General features: G+C 42.1%; 1 protein-coding gene across 7 annotated transcripts in view; it reads right to left on the bottom strand.

Moving 5' to 3' along the window:
• DAB1 (DAB1, reelin adaptor protein) overlaps positions 1 to 22,523 on the bottom strand; it is a 1,342,273-nt gene that overhangs the window by 316,212 nt on the left and 1,003,538 nt on the right. The window contains exon 1 of one of the 7 annotated variants that reach the window (XM_027537114.1): positions 10,871 to 10,950. The exons of the other annotated variants lie outside the window; for them this stretch is intronic. The gene's annotated coding sequence lies outside the window, so the exon portion shown is untranslated. Of the gene's footprint in view, positions 1 to 10,870; positions 10,951 to 22,523 lie in introns of those variants that run through there. 7 annotated transcript variants of the gene reach the window in all.

The following is a 22,523-nucleotide window of genomic DNA, read 5'->3' as shown; positions in this document are numbered from 1 at the left end:
CCTCTGATCAATTTCTATTGATTAAAGAGGCCAAGAACCCTGGTTGGTAGCGCTAATTATGTAGCCAGAGTCAGCCTTTGTTGGGACCATCTCCCTCTCCATCCCTTGGACTATGACTTTAAACTATCAACCCTTTTTCTGTTTTTTTTTTTAATGTGTCAAGGGCTAACTTATCTGATATATTCCATTTGGAAACTGCCCAAAATTTGCTCCTTCTCTATAATCCTTCTTTTCAGGGTCAAGAGAACAGGAAAGAGCAAGGTTTTGTGGAGCCCAATGGCAGTGCTTATTATTTAATTCTGCCAGGGATATCAGAAATGCAAAGGCTATAAAACTGTAGTAGGATATCTGAAGGTAGTACATCTCTCTACTGATAAAATAGCACCATCCTCACAGCCATCATTTGCTTAGACCAAACCCATCCAGAAAGATACCTACACTGACAGAACATATCCTGGGATTAAAACTCTGAAGGCCACAAAGTTGATAAATTAACAACCTCACAGCAGACCTGTTTTGCTACAACTGTACATGTCAGAAAAGGATGGGAAAATCACAGAAGTAGGAGACCTCTCTTGGCCTGAGACATCATGTTAATTGTGTTGCTTGTTGGTTATGTTCACCTGACATTATGAAAAAAAATAAAAAGAAGTCAGGGAGCTTATATAAAGTTTCATATACACTCATTCTCCAGAAAAGGATAAAATTAATGAATGAAGAAAACTGGAGTGAAGGGGAACAAAGAATTGGAAATGAAGGCAGAGGTAGAAAAAAGACTAGGACACAAAAACAATCTTCAGATTGCAGAAAATAAGCTCTAAGTTTATTGACGTCCTGGAGGACAAAGCAAAAAAGGAAATGTGATCAGTTACAGGTTCCACAAAGGCCATGCTCAAATAACCTGAAGCCAGAAACAAAATGAAAAGGGTCTATAGGCTTTCATAAAATCAACAGTGTATGGTCCCATGGACATGAACATCAGCACTGTCTCTCTCTTAAAAAAAAAAAAAAAATCCAACAGGGAATTTTCAGTGTTCCTTAACTTATGTGAAGAGTATAATACTAACGCATAATGTGCTCAGTCATGTCCGACTCTTTGTGACCCCATGGACTGTAGCTCGCCAGGCTTCTCTTTCCATGGAGAATCTCCAGGCAAGAATACTAGAGTGGGTTGCCATGACCTCCTCCAAGGGATCTTCCCAACCCAGGGATAAAACCCAGGTCTCCCGCATTGCAGGTAGATTCTTTACTGTCTGAGCCCACCATGGAAGCCCAAGAATACTGGAGTGGGTAGCTTATCCCTTTCTCCAGGGGATCTTCCTGACCCAGAATTAAACTGGGATCTCCTGCCTTGCAGGCAGATTCTTTACCAGCTGAGCTACCATAGAAGTCCCTAAAGCGTAATAGCAGTAGTAGTTTTAAATACAGTCAAAACAATCTGACTCAAGTTGTTTTAAACTCTCTCTGAACAAAGCATGCTTTCTTTTAACTTGAAAAATAAACCACTGGGATCTTGCTATACAGTTATCTGGTAGTCTGACATTTCTAGGGCAGATCTAGAATGAAAAAACCTAAATGGTCCATCAGTTTACTCATCTGTAAAATGGGATAATGCTGGCTATAATTCATGGGATTAAATGAACAGGAATAAATGAAAGTTACGTGAAAGTACTTTGGGGAAAATAAAATGCTCCACTCCAGAAGGCAGGTACTGCTATTACTCAGGTATCTGACATCCTTTAGTAAGGAGATGACAGGAGGAACAGAAGGTGTTTCTTTAATCAAACTCAAAGCTCACAAAAGTCAGAACCAGATTTCAGCAATATTGAAGGAATTTATGTGACAGCAACACGGCATACTTAGGAACATTTCATTTAACTAATGGATCACACAGTTTCATTGAGTCTTTACTGCACCATGAAAATTCATTACATAAACTAATAGAGGATCAGAAAAAAAGTGTATAAGCTTAAAATAATTCCATTAGTGTTTTCAATACTTGGGGCCTGACTTCTAACCAACCTTCTAAAATCTTTACCTATGATTTTACAAAAATGTATCAGTAAGTGGCAGAACCTAAAGCAATAGCTGAGGGCTGGGTTGGACTCCTGCCTTACTCTCCCACTGACTGTTTATGTACTTTTAGGCGCTTTAGCTATCAAACTAGTCTGAGCCTCAATTTATTCATCTGTACAATGGGCAATCCAGGGACCCCACAGTCTTCAAACTAGGGAGTAGGCAGCCCAGACAGGACTGAAGAAAAAAAAATCCACTGAAGTGAAGACCTCAATCTCTGTAATAGCTACTTACAATTATTTTAATATGAAAAGTAGATAGTTTATTCCTTTAACATGAAGATTCACAGTAGCATATGTATATAAATTTTTGTATCTAAAAATTCATGTGCTGCTGCCAGGTGCAAATTTCAAATTGATTCATTAGTGGGAGAAAGAAGAAGTGATTAAAGAAACATCTACTAGTAGATGACAGGCTTCCCTGGTAGCTCAGTTGGTAAAGAATCCGCCTGCAATACAGGAGACCCTGGTTTGATCCCTGGGTTGGGAAGATCCCCTGGAGAAGGGAAAGGCTACCCATTCCAGTATTCTGGCCTGGAGAATTCCATGAACTATATGTATAGTCCATGGTGTTGAAAAGAGTCGGACACAACTGAGCAACTTTCACTTCACCAGCAGGTGACAGAGGGATACCACACTGATTGAAGAGGGGAGTGGCTGATACAGCTCAATTCTTTCAAGATGATGTTAACCTAGGAATTGCCCTGGGGCTGGAGACCAACAATGGTGGGGACAAGGGGACCAACTGGGAGACTGCTTGCATCAGTGGAGCTACTGAGTTTAAAAGCTATGCTCTTAAATTTTTCTTTCCAAAGATACTCTAGATAAATGAATTCTCAGGAAGAAATACTAAAAGAGCAAATATCTCTAATTCCTTCAGCACATAGCCAGCAAGTTACTGGTTCTATAAACCAAATCAATTCTATGTACGTTTCTAAGCACCTACTCTGTACACAGAAGACTACATGGGCAAGTTACAGAGAGAGATGAATCAAAGCCTGGTGACTGCTACACCCTCCCAGAGATAGGGACTGGCCTCAGGTGGTCTTCATACCTCTTCCCCAACACCAGTCCTAAAACTCCACCTCCATCATCACCTAGCTTCTTAGCCAATGCCTGTCCTCATTTTGACCACACAAGCCACATGACATTGCGGGGCACAACGTCTATTTGCTCTTGGAGACTGAATGCCCTCTACTATTATCCCCGTTTCCTCCATGATGTGACTGAGTAACTTGAACTATGGCCATTCCCCGGGGCCTTATAGAAAGAAAAGACAAGTATTTAATGAGGCCCTCCCAGTGAAGTGGATTTTAAATAAGCAAGCATTGCATTTGGCAGCTTCACCTACTGATGTAGCTAAAATATATACCGCTGTTATTGACTCTCCTTTGCTCAAGCTGCGTTTCATTATCTTCAAAGTTGACAGTGGGGAAGAGAACCACACAGACTAACATCTGCCAGTAGTAAGCTGGGTGAGAAAGACAGATGTCCCCAAGCTGTGCAGTACCCAGGGTGGTCCTGGGCATGGGCTCATCCCTAGATGGTCTACATCCCAGTGCCTGTTCTGACCACAGGGGGCACCTTCCCACTAGCTGCACTCAAGGGAGATCTCAGCACAGAGATGCCACCCTCTCATTAACCAGAGAGCCAAGGAATGGGCATGTTCCCTCCAACCACTGACACCCCATTTTAATTTTTCTCTCGCTTCTCAAACATCAATTTTTTCTACCTTCCTTTGGAAAAAAACTAAAGAACCCATCATTTTCCTTTGCTTCACTAACGACTTGCTAGTCCAATCTCAATTACTGTAAAATGGAATACATGGATAGCTCAAATTTTCTCTACAAAAGGATTCGCTCTTGATAGGAAGCAACCCAATTTCCACAATTATCTCGCTCACAAAACATATCCACAACAATGATAACCGTGGGGTTGTGTTTTGCTCAAGCCATAAATGAGGACGGATGCTCTGACAAAGGAGCGTGTGTTGCCCGTTGTTTCCTGATGTGTGAATGTATTTATGTGAACCTTCTCACGGGATCTTAAAAAACTTCCATCACATTCAGCAAATACCGAGCAAACTGCAAACACGGATTCTTTACCAACTGAGCTATCAGGGAAGCCTGCCATCTGCTAGTAGATATCTCCTGTCCACACAATACCCTCTTCACTGTCACACCCAGCAAATGCCTTCAACTGTCAGCTGAAGCTCCCCTCCGTGGGAAAGGCTTCCTTACCACGTTCACCCTTCCCCTGGAGCACTGGCCTCTAGTGATGAGTAAAGCAATGCAGGGCAGAGGCTCCCAAGCTTTGTTGCACGTTGAAATCATCTGAGGAGGTGGAAAGACTATTTACGTTTGGCTTCCCAGGAGGCTCAATGATAAAGAATCTGCCTGCCAATGCAGGAGACCCAGGTTCCACCCCTGGATTGGGAAGATCCCCTGGAGGAGGAAATGGCAACCCAGTCTAGTACTGGTGCCCGGGAAATCCCATAGAAGAGCCTGGCTGGCTAGAGTCCATGGGGTTGCAAAGAGTCAGACACAATTTAGCAACTGAGCACACACACCCATTTCAAGGTTCTCATTTAACTGCTCTGAGGTTCCACCTGGGCATTGGGATGCTTAAAAATCTCCCCAAGTAATCTGAATATGCGGCAACATAGTAGGGAAATGCAGGCACAATGGTAAAGAGAATTCACAAGTTTCCAGGCCTTTGTGATCCACTCCCTGGTCCCACATGACTGGGTCTGTTATTAGATTCCCCTGACTCTGAACACTGCAAAATACTATGGCTCTGAGAATATTCACCAGATATGGTTAGTGTATTAAATGACATAATTTATTTAAGATGCTTAACACACAGTGGTAAGTGCTGGGGTTAGGTAGGAAAATACCCTACCTCGCAAAGACGTCCATGCCCTAGTCACTGTTATATGATTTTAGATAATTTAGATAATGGGAATCTGGACTTCTGAACTGATGAGGTCATACAGAGGCCTTGCCTGTATTCTGCATTTGGACTGGATGTGAATTTGCGGGGGCCAGAAAGTGGACCAGAAGGGTCAGAATAATGGCCCCTCCTGGAGATGTCCACTCCCTAATCTAAGTCCCAGCTTAGCAACCATTAGGCATAAGGTATAAACTTTTCAGCTTCACAGAGTCCATTCTTCATTGTTCAGTCACTAAATAGTGCCTGACTTTCTGTATAAACTGTAGCACGCCAGGTTTCTCTGTCTTTCACTATTTCCGGGAGTTTGCTCAGATTCATGTCCATTGATTTGGTGATGCTATCTAACCATCTCATCCTCTGCCATCCCCTTTTGCCTTCAGTCTTTCCCAGCATCAGGGTCTTTTACAATGAGTCAGTTCTTCACATCAGGTGGCCAAAGTGTTGGAGCTTCAGGTTCAGCATCAGTCCTTCCAATGAACATTCAGGACTGATCTCCTATAGGACTGACCGGTTTGATCTCCTCCCAGTCCAAGGGACTCTCAAGAGTCTTCTCCAGCACCACAATTTGAAAGCATCAATTCTTCAGCACTCAGCCTTCTTTACGGTCCAACTCTCACATCCATACATGACTACTGGAAAAACCATAGCTTTGCTAAGTCTATTTCTTATCCAAGGACAATTCACTGGATGATCAGAGTCACAGTTTGGCCTCGCAGGAAGAGTTAGATCCAGATTGGACATATGAAAAGATGGGTATATTCTCTCTCCCAAGAATCTGAACTCGTTAATACAGATTCTGTCCACAAGTAACAGGGCCAGAAGTGAAAAGATACACATAAAGAGGCTCTGAGGCAGCAAGGGGAGACAGCAGAAGTTATGAGTAAGCAGAAGTGGAGAAGCCACCAGGCGGAGAAATATATGTACAACTAGGGGAGAGACAGAGATCACTTTCCGTAGAAGTAGAAACAGGGTACCCAATGGCAGGGACAGAACAGTATCCTGTGCAATTGGAATGAGTTGACCTAGTCCCGGAGAGATATCCAGGATCCTTCCTGCTATGAAATCACACCCCAATGGCTAGGATGCTAGGCTGCGTGACAACTCTAAGATTATAGAGGAACTCCTTCTGCATAGATTACTCTTGCAGAAATTCCTGCTGTGCATGGCCTTACAATGTCACATTCCTTCCTGTGATGGGGCTGTAACAAACAGCCTAAGACTCACACCCTGCTGTTCTTACCTGTACCTCTCATTTGAACCCTTAATTACATCACTCTTCATATCTTGCAGCTGACAACGTTGGAAATTCATGAACATCACCATTTCACAGACTGGCCTTGGCTTTCAAATTATGGCTCCACTAAGTCCCAGTTCTGTGACCTTTGGCAACTCCACTGAAGTTTGTACTTTACCCCTAATGGCTACTAAGCAGAATAAATAAGATGACATATGCAAATTGTACAGGAGAGAGTCATTCCATATTGTTCTCTTTCCCTTCCCTCTAGTTCATTTGCATATCATTATTTGGAAGGAAAGCAGAGAAATTTCTGCTATTTATTTCCTATACCATATACCTATTAACTTTTCAATAGACACCTGTCAAAATGAATCAGGAAACAATTACCAAGAACCATTTCTGCTATGATGTGAAGTCTGATATGTTAACCAGACCTTCGGGCTCTTGACCAGCACATCTTCCCCAGACTTACAGTCCAGTCCATCCTTCTTGAAGGAAACACACGCTGAGGCCACACTACATCAGTCATAGATCCCAGAGCACAGCTTGGTTACCCAATGCTATACCTCCTCATCTAATCAAACTCAGCCCACTCTTTGAGGTCCCATCCTGAAACAGATGACATACTGAAGATAGTATTATTGCAGAGTTAGTACAAAGATTATGTGCCCAAGAGTGGGCTGAGTGGAAGGTTAACCTTGACGGATAGGCCAGGATCCCAGGGCTAGAATAGCAGAACCTGTTACTTCTCTTAGGCTTGAAGGGGTAAGAGAAGGGAAGGGTGACCAGAATGGGGAGCAAACTCAGTAGAAAACATTGCCATAAATGGAGTGGTGACATGCAGTCTAGGATACAGCAAGTCCAAGGCAACCCTATGATAAGAGAAAGCCTAAAAGCTGAGCAAAGCACACAGACTTCTTCATTCTCCTTCCTGTCCACCCTTCAGCCTCCTGCTAGAACTCAGCATTGGCTATTTCTAAGAAAAGGCCAAGAGGCCAGGAAGCCCATGGATGCAGTCCACGCAGAGGGAGGGAGGGAAGAGGGAGAGCAGAGCGCATCCTGGAAGAGCTGGCAGAAGACAGCTAGTTCAAGGTCCAAGGGCAGCTCCTCCTCCAGGAAAGCTAGTCACAGCCTTCAGCATCCCTAAGGAACGTCAAGCCTATACGTCTCTTGTGACAGAGCATGAAACTGAAGGGAGAAACAAAGAAAGGAAAATATAATTACAGTTGTGATTACACTACTACATGCCACATTCTGCGATAAGCAGGCTACATGCCTTGTCTCATTCATCTTTACAACATAGGAAGGCTTATTACCTTTGTTTTGAATAAGTAGAAACTGAGGCATCGAACTGATGCAACATCAAGCCCCAGGTGGATCCAGATCTAGAACCCAGATGCACCTATCTCCCAACATCACACTGTTTCCATAAATTCACCCTGTGTTGCATACATTGCCACTTTCTGATCTACCCTCAACTTGTCCCTTGATGAGCATGAAGGCCGCCTGAGGTGATGGACAGTCTTCCATTTCTTTTACATCTCAGTTTGCCCCTGTGCTAATGAGATGTTAGAAAGTCCCACCTATAGATGAACAAATAAAATCACAAAAAACTTTGAAATCCCCACAATCCTATTTTTCTTCAGTTTAAAAATAACCTGTTTTGCCAAACAGTCAGAAACTTCTTTTTCCTCTTTAAACGGACTTTTTTTTTTTTTTTACACACATCTCATATTGGGATTCACAACTCATCACTCCTGCAAGAAATACCCCCAGGCTCTTGTCTATTCAGGAAAGCACTTGGTAAATTTGGAAAACAGTTTAGATGAATTTCTGCCTGCCAAGTACGAGGATTCTGGGTAGACTTCTCTTAAACAAAGTTTTAAAAGAAATATTTGCTGGTTTCCTTAAGCACACCCAACAATAGTTTTTTTATTTTAATGGGCTCTGGTTCAAGACTTTAATACTAATTTGAAAACACACGTGCACACACACACAATATGATTAATAAATAACACAACCATGCAGCTCTGAATAGCTGACACTACATGGTTACATGTATGTAATGTTACCTGGTGAGTATTTCTATGCTATGCTTATGCTAAATCGCTTCAGTCATGTCCAACTCTGTATGACCCCATAGACGGCAGCCCACCAGGCTCCCCCATTCCTGGGATTCTCCAGGCAAGAACATTGGAGTGGGGTGCCAATGCCTTCTCCGGGTGAGTATTTCTAAAAGCCCTCAAATGCCTTTCTGATATTTTATCATTGACTCCTTTAGCCCTCTCTGCAGGGAAGCAAGGGTGAGCTGGCCTGAGCTCCATGTGGAGGTTGAGGTCTGAAGCCCAAAGAGCTCCATTCCACACTCCCATCTTCATTTGGTACGAAGACAACACATCCTTGTCAGAACACAGCAACAGGGAGAGGAAAAGATCTCCAGCTTCTCTTTGGAGGGTGCCCTCTGGTCTCCCCTTCATCTCTGCACTCATTTGACATTTCCTTTCTAAAGACTGTCAACGTTTTGCCAACTACTTTCCTGTCCACACACTCATTTCCTCTACGTGACACCGCAGGAAGGTAGGCTCTGCTGTCCCTATTTTGCCAGGTTCGGACAAGAAGAGATGGGCCAGTGGTTTTCCAGCTGGGTAGTGTTGAAAATAGGACTGGAATTCATGTTTCTGGATTCCAAGATCTTTTTTTCATACCTTGACACCTAGCTCTGTCTTATGTTTCCCTGTAGATCATCTAGAGTTAAAATTAATACTATGGGGATGAGGGCGGGATGAGAGTAAGAGGTCAGGACCCCATGGCCAGGATGGCTGGTATGTTAGCTGGTCCCAACCCTCCTCTCTCACTCCCAGCTGCCAAGACCACACCTCCTTTATCTGCTGACTCCAGACCACACCTCCTCCAGTCTGATGGAATTCTGTACCTTTGCACAGCCACCTGGGCCAAGCCAGTAGGGTCACTGGCCCCAATAAAATGATGCCTTTTCCCTCCTTGGAGGGAACTTCAGCCTCTGGTCATTCAAATTTACAGTCTAAATTAGGAATATTCATCATTTCAAATGTACAGTCTAAATCAGGAATATTCATTATATTAGAAATAATATCCATGTTAACTCTATTCTTATAGAGATAGCAATACTAAATGACTTCCAAGAGCCAAACTGGTAAATGAATGACTCCAGATTTTTAATTAGGCTTATCTTTAAAAAATGAGTCAGTGTCCAGAAAATAGCAAAATTCTGTAAAGCAATTATCCTTCAATAAAATATAAATAAATTAATTAAAAAAAAAAACCTGAGTCAGTGTCAATCAGGTGCCTATCAATAGGAAGTTTCCAGAAAGCAGCCAGCAGGTCCTGCAAATTCGCATGGCATTTGTGATTTTGTAGGTATTACCTGCTAATATCCGTCCACAGAAGAAGGGATACATGATCAGAAGAAGCATGAAAAGATCACTTTCCCCAGGAATTCCAGGGAGAAACACCCACAAAAAATTCAGTGGTTAAAAACGGGGACATGAAATACTCCTTTGAAAATACTCCTTTGAAAATGAAAGCTATTTCTGAATCCTTTCCCCAAGCTCAAGTCAAGAACTTAAGATGGGAATTAAAAAAAAAAAAAAAATCAAAAGTGAATCATAACATATATATATTTTTTAGTTTTTTTTAAATATTTTTAAAGTACCATTTAAAAACTGTCAATTTGATATGTAATGACTTTTCATCTCCTTTTCTCCAACCATGCTGTTGGCACAGTGCCATGAAATCACAATAAAGTAAGAAGTTGCTTCCAATAAATCAGGATTCTACAGCTAAAAAGTATGTTCACCTTTGTGTGTCCAAATAAAATTCTCTTAATGCCCTTGGAAAAAACACAAACTCTTTGTCTCTTTTTGATAGACTGAGAAGCTAGAGCTCCAAGAAAGAAGCTGACTTACCCAGCGGCCCAGTACTAGTAACCAGCTGTATCCAACTTAAGACTGAAGTTGTTAGGCTTCCAGTGAGGAGCTCTAAAGCTAGAAAGGATCTTGGATGGCATTAAGACCATGGCCTAGAGACTTCATTTTTCAAATAATAAGTGTATCTTAGGGAGATTGAATGGTTTGCCCAGAGTCACCCAAATAATAAGCTAGCCAGGTCATCTGATTCCTAGTCCTTTTCTGACACCACCATGGTCCAACATATTCTCCATTTGTAACATAAGCCATAGAAAACATTTCTATTCAGTTTAATTTTATTAGACAATTTCTAACATATCATTTGCTTTTACAAAATTCCTGCCCCAAGAACAAGCTGTTTTTTTAAACATTTCAAAAAGCATAAAAGAAACCTTTAAAAAAAAAAAAAAAAAGAGTTAGACTTCAGCTCACGATATAGACAGAAAGTGCCCCCTGCTCAGAACAGAATTTACAAAACCGGAGCTGCACAGGGTGACATTCTAGAAAGCATTTCCCTAGAACTTAAGCAGAGGACAGAAAGAGCTCCTACCAGGGGAAACACTTCAGCACGCTAGAAGTAAACAACACCCGAGAACCTGAGCAAATTAATTTCTAATAAAGAGTTCTACTCAGAGATTTTTTAAAATTAAATGTTACATTACCCATGTGATCAGACTGCAAAGAACAGCTCCTGAAGAGACAACTGCCCAGCCCAGAGCCACTCCACAAAGAAGGAAGGGCAAAGTTCACAGCTGGGAATCACAATTAGAAGTTTCAGTGATTGCCAGAGAAGGGGTTTGGCAAGGTGTGATCACGTGGGGTGAAGCATACGTGTTCTGCCACGAACACCATCAGAACAAGGAAGTGCAGGCAGAGCACCCCCGATCCCAACTCCAAATATATTTCTTTATTCATTCAGTCAAAAGAGTTTAATTTACTGACTGCAGGCTGTTTGCCATGCATTGTTCAGTTGTGGGAATGTGGCTTATGTCCTAGTGAAAGAAGACAGACAAAAACAAATGAAAAAGTCAAGTGCAGGCAGACCTCAGAGATGTTGTGGGTTCCAGACTCTCTGCGATTAAGCAAACAGCGCAATAAAGCAAGTCACGCGAGTTTTTTGGTTTCCCAGTGCATATAAAAGTTAAGATTACCTTATACTGCAGTCGATTAAGTGTGCATTAGCATTAGGCCTAAAAAAACAATACACATGCCTTAATATAAAAACCCTTTATTACTTAAAAAATGCTAACCATCATCTAAGCCTTCAGTGAGTCATAATCTTTTTGCTAGTGGAGCATTTGAAATAACTGCAACAATTATCAAAATGTGACACAGAAATATGAAGTAACTAAATGCTGTAGGAAAAATGGTGAGGATAGACTTGCTCAACACAGGGTTTCCCCATACTTTCAATCTGTTACCACACTACTGACCGGAGATATATTAATACATCTTTCATCATTGTTGTTTAGTCGCTAAGTCGCATCCAATTCTTTTGTGACCCCATAGACTGTGGCCCTCCAGACTCTTTCTGTTCGTGGGATTTCTCAGGCAAGAATACTGGAGTGGGTTGCCATTTCCTCCTCCAAGGGATCTTCCTGACCCAGAGACTGAACCTATGACTCCTGCACCGGCGGGTGGATTCTTTACCACTGAGCCCCATGGAAGCCGTTAGGTCTTTTGTTACCTGGATGTTATTGACTGAAGACATTTTTAGAGAGTGTTAGAGTTTTAGAGAGTGTTTTTAGAGGGTGATATAATTAACATTACCATGCAAAGTTGTTAGAGCTTAAAATTGATGAAGGGTTCATTATACAACTTACGATTGTCATCATCATTCACATTTTGCTCCGTTAGGTTTTTGTTCCAGCCTGGTGTATATTACAAATGCAACATTTTGAAAAATGACACATCACAAAATTTTGAGTGAAGGAGAATTTTTCGGTGAATTTTAAGCAGATATTTTCTGATAGTCCGAGCAACATATATATTAGTGTCTCGGGATGACGGTTCTTCAGAATATAGTTCTAATTCAGATGATATGAATATTAGACCAACAAAAAGACAAACAACCTTAGAAACTGACTCTGATATGTAAAGGGAAAATGAAACTCATGGTGCTGGAGTATGCTCCTTTGCTTCTGCAGAAGAGTGGATTGAAGACAACATTACACAAAAATTAAAAGATTTTACAGGTGTGTCAGTTATAACCATTAAATGTGACAACCTGCAAAGTGTTAGTGAAATAACAGAATTAACTTTTGGCTAGCCAAAATAGAAATTGCTGGCCACAGGCATTAGTTTCTACAAAAATCTCCCAGTCAAAAAAAAGCTAAAAAACGGTATCTGTGAAGAGCAATAACACAAGGTACAGTTAAATAAGGTACTCCTGTATGTATGCAATATGTCAGACAGCTGGGAAGTGCTGAGGAGGAAAATAAGAGTGGAGAGGGAAGAAGTGCTGGAAAGGGGAACATTTCCCAATGAGTAGTCAGGACAGGCCTCACTGAGTATGACTTACAGAAGCTTTTAAGAAGGCAAAGGTGATACCAATGCAGACTTGGGGGATGAACATTTCAGACAGAATGGACAGCAAGCCCCAAAAGCTGATCATTTTGAAAGATAGTGAGGATGCTGTGCAACCAAGCAGGACCCTAGGAGGCCTTCTCAGAATAGGCCCCCACCCATGTCTTCTGTCTGCCTTTTGCCTGTAGGAAAACTTTAGTCAAAGAATAAATTTAATCAGAAAAATGAAAAAAAAAAAAAGTGAAAAAATACAAAATGGTAGGAAAACAGTCAAGCAAGACAAAACAATAATAATTTAGCCATGAAACAAAGTCAAAGACCTTTAGTTCCTCCGGAAGGACTACAGATAATATTCTGAGCCATGTCCTTTGAGATGCTTCACAGGTACTGAAACTCCCATCAGCTGGAAGAAGTTAACTAAGGTGCCCATAGCACACAGACCCCAGACTGGTTGGAACCAGAAGGTTAATGATGCTGACTCTCAGTTACCTCACCACCAGCCAGTCAGAAGAATGTCCCTAAATTGACCACATCCTCACCATCTCCTCCAGGGCGGGGACCCAGTTTTGAGGGCATTAGCCTGCTGTGGCCCCCTCTGCCTGGCAAAGCAATAAAGCTATTTCTCCCTGCTTCACCCAAAACTGTCTCCAAGATCTAATCAAGCACCAGTGTACAGAGGCTGCATTTCTGCTACAGCTGGTGTGGACCAGAGCGGAGAGGGAGGAAGAAGCAAACTGTGAGGCCAAGACAGAGGCCAGAGCCAGGCCCCAGGGCACACAGGATGGGCTCCTCACTCTTCACAGCTGACAGGCTACCAAAGAGCAACGCTTCCCACCAGGCTGGGTTTTTCAGCGCTGGCTTCACTATTCACTCACCATGCAACCCTGGGAAAGGAAAACCTTTATGAATTAAGAACAATCATAAATTCATCTCATTTATCCCACTAATCCAGCTCCTACCACTGGAGTGAGATGATTTCAAAACACTGGACTCCCACGTGTCACCTCTCTTCCTCTGCAGAGCAGCTACGTGGGTTTAATATTTTCACCTCTATGTCAGATATGAAACTAAGACACAGAGAGTTCAGCTATTGCTCAGAAAAATACAGGTAGTGTCAGAACCAGGATCTGAACATGGGTCTTTGTGACGCTAAGGGCCACAGCTAGGATGAGCTTCATGTATGACAGGGCCAGAAAAATGATGTCTGGAATGACTTAATGACACGCAGTGTGGAAAGAGTCACATGGCCTCGCGGTGGTTGTGGTTGTCCTAGTGACTCAGTTTGTTACGAAGGATGAGAGCTGGGCGGTCCCACGTGGGAACCCCCATCCCATAGGTGGAAGACTAAACCTGTCTGGCTTCTGTTGGTGAGTCTGGCTTCCAGAAGCCTGATCACATTGGGAACCTGAGGCAGCTACCTATCTCTCTGAGGCTTAGGGAGCTAAACTTGAAAAGAGAGAGTGAGACATCAAATTCCCTGTAGCTCTCTTAGGATGATGGGGTTTAGTCCTCTCTAAAAGAAGACTTCCTGCCCCCAGTCCATCTGAAGGAGAGGAAAAAAAATCGGTCATGCAGATTAGCACGTGTTTATTGCACTGGACTTTGCTCCCAATATATCAAGATTCAGTTTAACTCACGGGAGAAATGAACATGCTCTGGTCGCTTTTCTCTCCGGAATGTTCCACACCTTTTCAAAAGAATCTGTATCCAGACAAAGGTCACCTGTGAACAACTGAACTTGAGCCGATTTAACATGCTATGACTGTTAGTGTATTGTCTTTCTGTAGATAGCTTTCTTCTCAATGGACTGTGAAACCAAAGCAACATATAACATGAGGATAATGATGATGAAAATAGCAGCAGCCATGAGGTAAAGTCAATTTTAGACTCAGTTCCTGGTTCTGAGCTTTACTGGGTCCTAACCTCTCTAAGCCTAAATTCCTCATCTCTGAAATACAAACACTAAGGTTTATCTCACAATTCTACTACTATGGAGAAAAACAAGCATGTAAAAAATAAGTATGTGTGTAAAATTCTTGGGCCACTCTAATTCGCTAGTAACTGAGAGTTGTTATTCTGCATTAACATAAAGGTGAATAAGATTTACATGACAATTTTCCATCCATAATCTCAGATGATCCCCCAAACAAGTTCCAGCCCTTAATTTAGGGTCTTTCACTTAGTAGTAGCTCAAAAAGAGTTTAGAAATCATCCCATCCTTTCATTTTACAAACGGGGAAATTGAGGGAAATTGAGGTTCAAAGAGGGACCACATTATACCTTTACTAAAGCAACTGCCTTCTGTAACAATTCAGAGACTTCTTAATGATAAACTCAGTCAAAGGACAGCATGGCCTCAGAAGCTAAATGCTATGGGAAACATCACCAGGCCATGGACGAATGTACCCAGGATCAAATGCAGTCATTGTGAAATCCAGAATCACCCAAAGGCTTTAGTAAAACTCCATTTTACACAGGAGAGTAGAGGAAAGTGCCTTGTGCTTTGAATGTAAATTGGCCCCCACTGACATTGGACTCTTGCTCAGAGAAATGAAGGCCAAATTTTTCAAAGGTTCTAATTGGCAGAAAAGTAGCTGATGGGCAGTGGGCTGTGTGCAAACCTCAACACTATTGCTTTCCACCTGTTTTTCCACTTACTCATCATCCAAGGGCTCCAGGAGAAGAATTCCACACTCAGTCTAACTTCTGTGGGACTGAACTGTCTGCTTAAAACAGGGCAGAATCTGACTATCGACTCTCCTTGCTCTCATCAAGACCCCAGCTGGGCTAGTGCCTTTGTCCAGGAATCCTGGGAGGAAGCCCTCTGCATTAAGGTTCTATGCCTCCCTGTCTAGTTCTCTCAGACCAGACGGGGTGCTGAAATTAACAATACAGAGCCCTAGTTTTCAAGCATTGTTTCTGTGAAAGGATTCTTAGACTAAAAAAAAACGGCAGGTAAAAGCTTCCTTGGTGGCTCAGACAGTAAAGAATCTGCCTGCAATGTAGGAGACCCGGGTTAGATCCCTGGGTCGGGAAGAACCCTGAGAAGGGAATGGCAATCCCCTCCAGTATCCTTGCCTGGAGCATACCATGGACAGAGGAGCCTGGAAGGCTGCAGTCTATGGGTCACAAAGAGTTGGACATGACTGATCAACTAACACAATACCAAAGCAATTGAGAATAGGGCCTCAGGATGGGAGGGAAAGAACGCAGGGTTGGGATTGTGTCTATCTGTGTGTCCCCATATGGCTCTAAAAAAGTTTCAATTTTCCTGCGCCCTCCTCTGGTCCCACAATGGTGACTTTCAGAGGCCCCATCTTCTTCATTAAAAATATATATATTAAAGTTCCATTCGCAACAGTGTTGGCCTAAAAACAAATGTAATCTTCAACCCTAAAAGTTCATTTCCTTCTTCTGATTTTAAAAAATTAAAACATTGATCCTGGGCTCCTAAAAGTGGGGCCTGAGGTACGGTGCTATTGCTCTAATTGGCTACATTGGCCATGATTTTCTTAACCGAAAAATGGAATTGATGGCACCTTCCTCCAAAACCTTTGTGAGCATTACTGGTTTAATCTATAATTCATCCAGCACCATGCCTGGGATCCAGCAGATGTTCAGTTGCTCAGTCATGTCCAACTCTTTGCGACCCTATGGACGGCAGGACTGCAGGCCTCCCTATCCGTCACCAATTCCCAGAGTTCACTCAAACTCATGTCCATTGAGTCGGTGATGCCATCCAACCATCTCATCCTCTGTCGTCCTCTTCTCCTCCCATCTTTAATCTTTCCCAGCATCAGGGTCTTTACAAATGAGTCAACTCTTTGCATGAGGTAGCCAAAGTATTGGAGTTTCAGCTTCAACATCGGTCCTTCCAATGAACACCCAGGACTGATCTCCTTTAGGATGGACTGGTTGTATCTCCTTACAGGCCAAGAGGCTCTCAAAAGTCTTATCCAACACCACAGTTCAAAAGCATCAATTCTTCAGCGCTCACCTTTCTTTATAGTCCAACTCTCACATCCATACATGACTACTAAAAAAACCATACCTTGATTAGATGGACCTTTGTTGACAAAGTGATGTCTCTGCTTTTTAATATGCTATCTAGGTTGGTCAACTTTCCTTCCAAGGAGTAAGCGTCTTTTAATTTCATGGCTGCAGTCACCATCTGCAGTGATTTTGGAGCCCAGAAAAATAAAGTCTGACACTGTTTCCACTGTTTCCCCATCTATTTGCCATGAAGTGATGGGAACAGATGACATGATCTTCGTTTTCTGAATGTTGAGATTTAAGCCAACTTTTTCACTCTCCTCTTTTACTTTGATCAAGAGGCTCTTTAGTTCTTCTTCACTTTCTGCCATAAGGGTGGTGTCATCTGCATATCTGAGGTTATTGATATTTCTCCCGGCAATCTTGATTCCAGCTTGTGCTTCTTCCAGCCCAGCGTTTCTCATGATGTACACTGCATATAAGTTAAATAAGCAGGGTGACAATATGCAGCCTTGACATACTCCTTTTCCTATTTGGAACCAGTCTGTTGTTCCATGCCCAGTTCTCACTGTTGCTTCCTGACCTGCATACAGATTTCTCAAGAAACAGGTAAGGTAGTCTGGTATTTCCACCTATTGAAGCATTGTCCACAGTTTATTGTGATCCACACCGTCAAAGGCTTTGGCATAGTAAATAAAGCAGAAATAGATGTTTTTTCTGGAACTCTCTTGCTTTTTCCATGATCCAGCATATCTTGGCAATTTGATCTCTGGTTCCTCTGCCTCTTCTAAATCCAGCTTATCTGGAAGTTCATGATTCACATATTGTTGAAGCCTGGCTTGGAGAATTTTGAGCATTACTTTACTAGCTTGTGAGATTGAGTGCAATTGTGCAGTAGTTTGAACATTTTTTGGCATTGCCTTTCTTTGCAATTAGAATGAAAACTGACCTTTTCCAGTCCTGTGGCCACTGCTGAGTTTTCCACATTTGCTGGCATATTGAGTGCAACACTTTCACAGCATCATCTTTCAGGATTTGAAATAGATCAACTGGAATTCGATCACCTCCACTAGCTTTGTTTGTAGTGATGCTTCCTAAGGCCCACTTGACTTCACATTTCAGGATGTCTGGCTCTAGGTAAGTGATCACACCATAGTGATTATCTGGGTCATGAAGATCTTTTTTGTACAGTTCTTCCGTGTATTCTTGCCACCTCTTCTTAATATCTTCTGCTTCTGTTAGGTCCATACCATTTCTGTCCTTTATCGAGCCCATCTTTGCATGAAATGTTCCCTTGGTATCTCTAATTTTCTTGAAGAGATCTCTAGTCTTTCCCATTCTACTGTTTTCCTCAATTTCTTTGCACCAATCACTGAGGAAGGCTTTCTTATCTCTCCTTGCTATTCTTTGGAACTCTGCATTCAAATGGGTCTATCTTTCCTTTCCTCCTTTGTTTTTTGCTTCTCTTCTTTTCACAACTATTTGTAAAGCTTCCTCAGACAAACATTTTACCTTTTTCCATTTCTTTTTCTTTGGGATGGTCTTGATCCCTGTCTCCTGTACAGTGTCACAAACCTCCATCCATAGTTCATCAGGCACTCTGTCTATCAGATCTACTACTTTAAATCTACTTCCCACTTCCATTGTATAATCATAAGGGATTTGACTTAGGTCAATAGCATGTTCAAAAGCAGAGACATTACTTTGCCAACAAAGGTTCGTCTAGTCAAGGCTATGGTTTTTCCTGTGGTCATGTATGGATGTGAGAGTTGGACTATGAAGAAGGCTGAGCGTCGAAGAATTGATGCTTTTGAACTGTGGTGTTGGAGAAGACTCTTGAGAGTCCCTTGGACTGCAAGGAGATCCAACCAGTCCATTCTGAAGGAGATCAGCCCTGGGATTTCTTTGGAAGGAATGATGCTAAAGCTGAAACTCCAGTACTTTGGCCACCTCATGCGAAGAGTTGACTCAGTGGAAAAGACTCTGATGCTGGGAGGGATTGGGGGCAGGAGGAGAAGGGGAGACAGAGGATGAGATGGCTGGATGGCATCACTGACTCGATGGACGTGAGTCTCAGTGAACTCCGGGAGTTGGTGATGGACAGGGAGGCCTGGCGTGCTGCGATTCATGGGGTCGCAAAGAGTCGGACATGACTGAGCGAGTGATCTGATCTGATCTGATATCTGAATGGTCTAGTGGTTTTCCCTACTTTCTTCAATTTAAGTCTGAATTTGGCAATAAGGAGTTCATGATCTGAGCCACAGTCAGCTCCTGGTCTTGTTTTTTTCTGACTGTATAGAGCTTCTCCATCTTTGGCTGCAAAGAATATAATCAATCTGATTGTGCTGTTGACCATCTTGTGATGTCCATGTGTAGAGTCTTCTCTTGTGTTGTTGGAAGAGCGTGTTTGCCATGACCAGTGCATTCTCTTGGCAAAACTCTATGAGCCTTTGCCCTGCTTCATTCTGTAGTCCAAGGCCAAATTTGCCTGTTACTCCAGGTGTTTCTTGACTTCCTACTTTTGCATTCTAGCCCCCCATCATGAAAAGGACATCTTTTTTGGGTGTTAGTTCCAAAAGGTCTTGTAGGTCTTCATAGAACTGTTTGGCTTCTTCAGCATTACTGGTTGGGGCATAGACTTGGATTACCGTGATACTGAATGGTTTGCCTTGGAAATGAACAGAGATCATTCTGCCATTTTTGAGACTGCATCCAAGTACTTCATTTTGGACTGTTTTGTTGACTATGATGGCTACTCCATTTCTTCTCAGGGATTCCTGCCTACAGTAGTAGAAGAAATGGTCATCTGAGTTAAATTCACCCAATCCAGTCCATTTTAGTTTGCTTATTCCTAATATGTTGACATTCATTCTTGCCATCTCCTGTTTGACCACTTCCAATTTGCCTTGATTCATGGACCTTGGTCTTAATATTATGTTATTGTTATTCCTGAGAAAATGTAACTTAGGCATTCTTCAAAGACTGTAAGCCTTTTGGAAGGAGGCATGAGTTTGTTCCCTATGTGATTTACTCATTTATCAACTCCTCTGAATCTCCCCATAGCTGTGGGAATGTGGCCATTACTCAATACAGGTGCATACTGAATAATGACAATGAACTTGAAAGGAAACATTTTCTCTGCAAAGAGAAATTTCACCACAACTTTCTTATGGGCTATTAACTGAAACAAATATATATATATATAAAATACATATCAGAGCACTTGGAAGAAAAATCAATACCCCAGGTTCTGTGGCTGAAACTGAAAACGGGGACTGGAAGCCCCCAGGGTTTCCCATAGAACTCTCTATTTTTTTATGATGCTCTTTAAAAATAAGAGATGGGCAGATCCAAAAGAATATATATACTTGTATGTGCGCATGCACGCTGAGTGCATCCAACTCTTTATGACCCCAGTGCCTGTAGCCTGCCAGGCTCCTCTGTCCATCGGATCTCCCAGGCAAGAACACTGAAGTGAGCTGCCATTCCCTTCTCCAGAGACTCTTCCCAGCCCAGGGGTCTAACCTGAGTTGCCTACATTGGCAGGAGGAGTCTTTACCATAAAGCCACCTCAGAAGCTCATATATATATGCTATGTTACTTTCTGGTGTACAGCAAAGTGATTCAGTATATATAAATATATATATATATATGTATATATATCAGGTGAAATTTATTTATTGATTTTATATGTTTCATAAATATACTGTGTGTATATATATATGTACACACACATATATCTAAATCACTTTGCTGTACACCAGAAAATAACACAACATAGTAAACCTACCATACCTCAACAACAAAAAATAAAAAGAAATAGATGGAAGAAGGGAGAGATGGATGGAAGGAAGGGAAGAGGAAAGGAACGCTATCATGGTTAAAAACTTGTTGAAAGACTTCATTATATATTTGTCCCCAATCTCTTAAAAAATCATAATGAATGAGTATATTTTAAAACGTTGAAAGATCCTTTGTTAAAGAAACCCACTTTACCTTTCAGACCAAAATTCCACAATTTCATTTAAGCAAATGTTTTTCTGGGCATGACCATAGATATCCCATCTGATCCGGGAAGTGCCCACCACCCTGGCCATCTTCCTGTTCTTTCCCATCAGGGTCCTTGGTTGCTATTCCTCCATTGGTTCCTTTTTATCTTACCTGTCTCCCTTCAGATGCCATTCTTAAATCAGCCTCTCCCAGATCCCTAACCTGCAGCAGCCTCCTCGTGTCCCTCCAACTAGTAATTCTCTATCATTTCAATCCCTATTTATTTACAGTATTTATTTCATTTATAATCTATCAGTAATGCATTTGTTCATTGTCTATCAAATACCTTGAGGGCAGGCAGTTTTCCTGACTTCTTCATGTCTTTATAGCCACTGCAATGAGAACAGCATTGTCAGAAAGTACACCTCAATACATACTGATTAGATGGGTGGCTGGGTGGGTATGATTAGATGGTTGAGTGAATGACTGGATGTATAGATGGGTTGGTGGGTGGAACAGAACTATTATGTGATCTGTAGGGCTTCCCTGGAGGCTCAGATGGTAAAGAATCCACCTGCAATGTGGGAGATCAGGGTTCAATTCCTGGGTTGGGAAGATCCCCTGGAGGACAGCATAGCAACCCACTCTAGTATTCCTGCCCGGAGAATCCTCATGGACAGAGGAGCCTGGCAGGCTACAGTCCACGGAGTCTCAAAGAGTCGGACGAGCAACTAAGCACACACAGCACAGGAAATGCCTTTAGCCTTCTGGGCCTTAGTTTCCCATCTGTAATGGAGGACTTCACATTTAAAGTTCCTCCTAGTATTGTTATTGTAAGTGCAGCATCGACAAAGACAGCATCTAATATATCTACTCTGTGGCAAGGAGCTTCCCCTGGTGTTAACTTCATCTTTAAAACAACTTTATGAAATGGCTAAAAAAGCACATGAAAAGATGTTCAACATATTTTCTAATTATTCTCTAATTATTAGAGAAATGCAAATTGAAACTACAATGAGGTATCATCTCACACCAGTCAGAATGGCCATCCTTAAAATTCTACAAACAGTAAATGCTAAAGAGGGTGTGGAGAAAAGCGAACCTTCTTATATGACTGGTGGGCATGTAAATTGGTATAGCAACTATGGGGACTCTGATAGCTCAGTTAGTAAAGAATCTGCCTGCAATGCAGGAGACCCCAGTTCAATTCCTGGGTTGGGAAGATCTGCTGGAGAAGGGATACGCTACCCATTCCAATATTCTTGGGCTTCCCTGGTGGCTCAGCTGGTAAAGAATCCACCTGCAATGCGGGAGACCTGGGCTAGATCCCTGGGCTGGGAAGATCCCCGGGAGAAGGGAAAGGCTCCCGACTCCAGTATTCTGACCTGAAGAAGTCCATGGACTGAATTATGGTCCATGGGGTCTCAGAGTCGGACACAACTGAGCAACTTTCACGTTCACTTTCAACTATGGGGAACAGTATGGAGGTTCCCTAATAAACTAAAAAGACTACTATATGACCAAGCAACCCCATTCCAGGGCATAAACCCCGAGAAAACCGTAATTCAAGAAGACACATGTATCCCAGTGTTCACTGCAGCACTATTTATAACAGCCAGGACAGGGAAAGAACCTAAAAGTCCAACAACAGAGTAGTAGATAAAGAAGACGTGGTCCATATACACACTGGAATACTATTCAGCCATAAAAAAGAATGGAATAATGCTATCTACAGCAATATGAAGAGACCTAGAAACTGTCACACTAAGTGAAGTCAGACACAGAAAGGCAAATATCATATTATAT

Source organism: Bos indicus x Bos taurus, chromosome 3 (assembly GCF_003369695.1).
Source record: "Bos indicus x Bos taurus breed Angus x Brahman F1 hybrid chromosome 3, Bos_hybrid_MaternalHap_v2.0, whole genome shotgun sequence".
In the NCBI taxonomy this organism is placed as follows: domain Eukaryota; kingdom Metazoa; phylum Chordata; class Mammalia; order Artiodactyla; family Bovidae; genus Bos; species Bos indicus x Bos taurus.
This window is presented reverse-complemented; position numbering and strand designations above follow the sequence as displayed.